Source organism: Cynocephalus volans, chromosome Y (assembly GCF_027409185.1).
Source record: "Cynocephalus volans isolate mCynVol1 chromosome Y, mCynVol1.pri, whole genome shotgun sequence".
NCBI classification, from domain to species: domain Eukaryota; kingdom Metazoa; phylum Chordata; class Mammalia; order Dermoptera; family Cynocephalidae; genus Cynocephalus; species Cynocephalus volans.
Window position 1 is genome coordinate 2,930,980 of NC_084479.1, and position 5,386 is coordinate 2,936,365.

The window sequence follows — 5,386 nt, forward strand, 5'->3', positions numbered from 1 at the left end:
CTATAGATATGATCATATGGTCCTTGTGTTTGAGTTTATTAATATGGTGCATCACACTTATTGATTTGCGTATGTTGAACCAACCTTGCATCCCTGGGATGAATCTCAGGGCAATTTTAAACAGCAAGATTACCAAGCAAAAAGCACAAAAATGTGAAAAATATGACACTAAGTAGAACACAAAAAGGACACTTGTTTACAGTTTGAGACTGAAAACAAGAAGGTAGAGTGTTGCCTTCTTCGACCTCAGCGAGGAATGTGTGCTTCTGGCAACTCAATTTTTTGCCACTGTGGACGTGCACATGTCTGTGAATGACCTTGAAGGCACTACAAGTATTGATTCGGAGGCTACAAATAAATTTGAGAGAGCAGGCAAATTTGCAAATACAAAATCCAAAAATGAGGAGCAACTAGATACATTTCTGAGAAGTCACACATCCTGCAAAGCAAAATGAGAGGGTCGAGGGCTAATAGGATTGACACATACCACTCAAAATCAAATAATTGTAGCCAAACTGGTAACCGGTTCCCCTGGGAGATAAGTGGACCACTCGGGCAGACAGTCTATGTGGTTATCATCGCAGATATTCATAATGCACAGCACCAGTGGAGTGAAGACGCTGGTGGGAGCCAAGTCAATCTGCAGATGGCAGCGGCCCTCTGCACCCCTGGCGCCACCACGGACATGGATAAGGGAGGTAGGGAAACCCGTCACGAGCCAAGAGCCATGCAAGGCTGGAGGCACACTGCCCTGGGAAAGGAGCTCTAGGCACAGATGCTTATTTTTAATTCTTCTTAAAATACAGTCAGAAGGGCTCTTGCTGCCAGGGTAGTAGCAAAGGTGAATGTCTCTTCCTTTCCTGTCTGAGATCACAATTCCACTCGCACTGTTCCAGCTCCCCTTGCCTGGAAAACAATTGCAAGTGAACCAACACATCTTTCAGGCTCTCCTGCCCTCAGAGCCTGATTTACAGATCCCGTGGGAGCTAATCTGGAGCAGGCCAGTGCTCACCACCAGTTAGCAGAAAGAATAATATGCTCTTACAGAGACCAGAGGTTGGAAATATGCACTAAATAAAATCTACTTTGGTAAAGAGCACGGGAATTTGAATTATAGGACGAAGGCCACAAAAGTGCCGAAATAGATGGTTAAAAAGTTGAAGGGTGGTTATAAAAATATCTGAGTGCGGACTTCTCATTGCTTTTGTATTTCTACATCTGGAGGACTCAGTCATGACCTGATGACACTGGATTTTAATCAAATTGAAAAGTCGCGATGGGCAAAGTAATCACCTTCCAAGCAATAAAATGGCCACAGTGATTGATTTATTGACCGTCCATGCAACTCGGCTGCTTTAAAACTTTAAAAGTTTGAGGTTTGAGCAGTGCCAAGTCCAAAACCACACCCATGGATGAGTATCTGGGGAAGAGTCGCATTGCATAAGTCAGGAGCAGCCAATAACAGAACCAGTAATATAAGGGAAGTGGTCAAATTAGAGAGCAAAGATTTCATTCACAGTTCTACAATAACGAGATGGTAATAACCTATTACATGTGGTAAAGAAAATCTCTGATGGGAAAAATAAGATGACAGGCTATTGACCCACCGTGGGAGCGCTCATCAGAAAAATCCAGCTGGCATATAGAATAGTTGCAGAGACCTGGATATTCTACTTACTGCCTGAAATTCAACCAAACCTCTGGTCAAACAACTACTCCAGGCAATAATGCTTGAGATAAAAATTCGCTCTAGAGAAAATTACATCTTTAAACTTTGATGGAGCATGTTATGATCATGATGATTAGACACATAATTGCTAGAGGAAAGTAAACATGATACAATCTGCAGAGCCTCGGGGGACTTTCCTGGGGGCCAGGAAGGAAATGGTGATGTCATGTCTGAAATTGGAGTTAAGAGATGACCAGAACAGAGACAGCGCAAGAAGAGAACACCCGGGTGGGAACAAGGGAAGGACTCTATTCGGGATCCACCTGGGAGGTGAAATGGATGAGGAACTAGAATCAATCCAGGCAGGGGAGCCACAGGGAGGGAACTCCAAGGATTTGCTAAATGAGAAATAAACTGAAGCTCTGTATGTTCAGTAAAGTACAAGGAACAACCCCAAATGGATGCAAACAGTCATTTGCAACTTACAAGGGAGCCCTTGCTCCTCCCACCTGTTTTTATTTCTTCTCTCCAACAAGAATATTTCTGCTGGCAGATGACACCTCCACTTACGTCCTCAAGGCCATGGGTTCGAGGAAGAACAGCATCCTACAGCCTGGATCTTAGATTTCTACTTGGTCTGGATCACCTAGGTCAGGACTCAGGAAACTGCAGCCAGTGGGCCAAACCCAGCCTGCTGCCCGGTTTGTAAATAAAGTTTTACTTGTTTACATATTGTCTATGGCAGCTTTCACGTTACAACAGCAGGGTTGAGTAGTTACGACAAAGACCACATGACCCACAAAGCCTGGAATGTTCACCACCTGGCCCTTTACAGAAAAAGTTTGTTGACTTCTGATCTCTGCAGCAGACCACAAAAGTGGCCCATATTCTCTAGCCCTCCCTGTCTCCACTGCCTTTTCAATGCGACTTTCCTGCTCCTCTTCATTAAGAGGGAGTCTATTCTCTACTCCCGTGTCATGCAATAGAAGTGACAGCACACATGCATTGAGCCTAGAACCCACCAGGTGGTGCAGCCTCTGCTCTTTTCCTGGGGCCTCTGTCTCCACCATGAGAAGAAGCCTCACTAGAAGGCTGGAAGATGAGAGACCACAGGGATCTGAGTTGGGTCACGTCACCTGACACCATCCCGGATCATCTCGGCCCATCTGACCACAGATTCCTAAGTGAGCCCAGCCAAGATCCGCAGCTTTGACCCAGTCAAACCACACAGCAGACCCACAGACTTGTGAGGACAAAGTGTTTATTGTTTTAAGCCACTGAGTCTTTCAAAGGAGTTGTTATATAGCAGCATCATAACAATGGACAACAGACAGAACGTACTTGGGCTCTGGGAGAGGAGAAAGGACGACAGGGTAGAAGGAGTGGGGTAGCAAGGGGTGACGAAGCTATCAAAAGAGATAGGATGGACCAGAACACACCCTAGTCCACACCGGAGGCATCCTGCCTGACAATATAACATCTCTATTACCACAGCCATTATTTACATTTGCCTACAAAGGGATTCTGGAAGACGTGCAGGACACCTAGGTCCTTATCCAATCCCTTAAGGCAAGAAAGTCTCTGTATGTTTGGTCTCCCAGCACGAGGACCCCAAGAGGCCAGGGTCAGCCTTCAACAGCAGTTGCTAATGACTGAACCTGTCCAGTCAAACCCACTTCAGCCAGCACCAGTGATGACAAGGCTGTGTTATTATGACATCATCAATGATGTAATTAGTGACTGATTCTGAAGGCAACTCTCACCTTCAGAGCAGGGGTCTGTACCATTTAAAGGAAACCTGGGGCTGGCCAGTTAGCTCAGTTGGTTAGAGCACGGTGCTGATAACACCGAGGTCCAGGTTATCTGCTGCCAACACCAAAACACCATGGCTCAGACAGTTTCAATAGTCTTTTCACTCTCTCCCCTGGTACTAGGGTTTGACTGGGCTCAAAGGAGCTGGGGCTGGAAGATTCAACAGCTAGAGACTAGAATAGCTGGGGCTCCCCAGGCATCTCTCTCTCCATGTGGCATCCCACATGGTCCCTCCAGCATGGCATCCTTGAGTGGCAGGACTTCTTACCTGGAGGCTCTCGGCTCCAAAGCAAGCGTTGAGAGAGAGACCAGGCAGAAGCTGGGTCACCTTGCATGACTGAGCCTCAGAAGTCAGGCAGCGTCTCTTTGCCACATGCTGTCCAACGAGGCAGTCACAAAAGCTCACCCAGGTTCAAGGGGAGAGGAAGTAGACTCCACCTCTTGATGGGAGAATGACAAACCTCTAGAAGAGCGTCCAGAAATCAGAAATATTTTTGTAGCTATTTTTGAAAAATACAACTAACCACTCAACTTACGAAAAATCTCGACAAATACAGAAAAGTATCAAAAGGAAAATAAGGATTACCCATCATCACACTCTAGATAGAGAACTGCTACAACCTGTTGCTATGTTTTCTACATAGATATATTTTTTAACAAATTGGGGGTATAATACATCTGGTTCTTAAATATTATGCTTTTTCCCTCTATATTTTGAGTGTTTCTCATGAGAGGCAATATTGCATAGTGGTTAAAAACACAGACTCGGGGACAGCAAAGCCTGGGTTCAAATCTCACACTCTGCTGCTTACTAGCTGTGTGGTCTTAAGCAAGCTGCTGAAAGAATGTGTGTGGTGTACTGCAAGAACCACCGGTGCCAAACAGTAGCCTGAACACTCAGCTGACTTCATCCATGACAGGACACTGCAAGGAGAGCCTCTCTGGTGTCATATGCTGGACCTACAGGCCACCTCCTTTGCTGTCCCTGCGAGCTGCTGCACATCAAAAGTAATGCTGTCAGTGACCGAGGCGCTACAGGACGTGAGGACAGCCTCCACATCCCCCATCTTGAGACACTGTAATGACACCTTACAATGTGACCCTACCAGACCAGGCTTCTTTGATAGCCAAGGGCACACCCTGGACCCAGCAAAACATTGCTGCTAAAAAGTTAAGCTGCATGGTCCAGCTCACCTGGTCACCCAGGTCACTCTGCCTCTGACCGACCAGCTCTAAATTGGGGCCTCCATGGCCCCTTCTCAGTTTTCATTAATTTGTTAGAATTACTTGTAAAACTCAAGAAAACGCTTTTACCACTTGATTATATTAAATATTATGAACAATACGGATGAACAGCCAGATGAAGAAATGTGTAAGGTGAGTTATGGAAGGGTCCTGAGTGCAGGGGCTTCTGTCCACAAGGAGTTGGAGTGTGCCACCCTGCCAGCACGTGGATGTGTTTGCCAAAGCAGAAGCTGTCTGAATCCTGTACTTTGGGGATGTTTAGGGGGGCTTCATCACATAGGCATGATTTTGTTATCTCAGTCTCCAGCCCTCTCCCCCTCCAGGCTTCTAATCAAGGCTTCGTCTTTCTGGTGACCATCCCCCATCTAGGAGCCCACCAAGAGTTGCCTTGTTAGGACAAAAGACACTCCCATCAGCCAGGAATTTCCAAGGGATTAGGAGCTCTGTGTCAGGAGCTAGGGCCAAAGACCAAATATAAGAACAAAAGATTCTCCTAGCACCCCCATTGCTCGGGAAATTCCAAGGGTTTAAGGAATTCTGTGCCAGGATCTGGGAAGAAACCAAATACATACTTCCCCATGTACCACAATATCATAGTTGCTGACTCTGCTCACCTTGAATCTTTCTTCTCCAATGAGATGCGCAGCATGCAGGAGACAG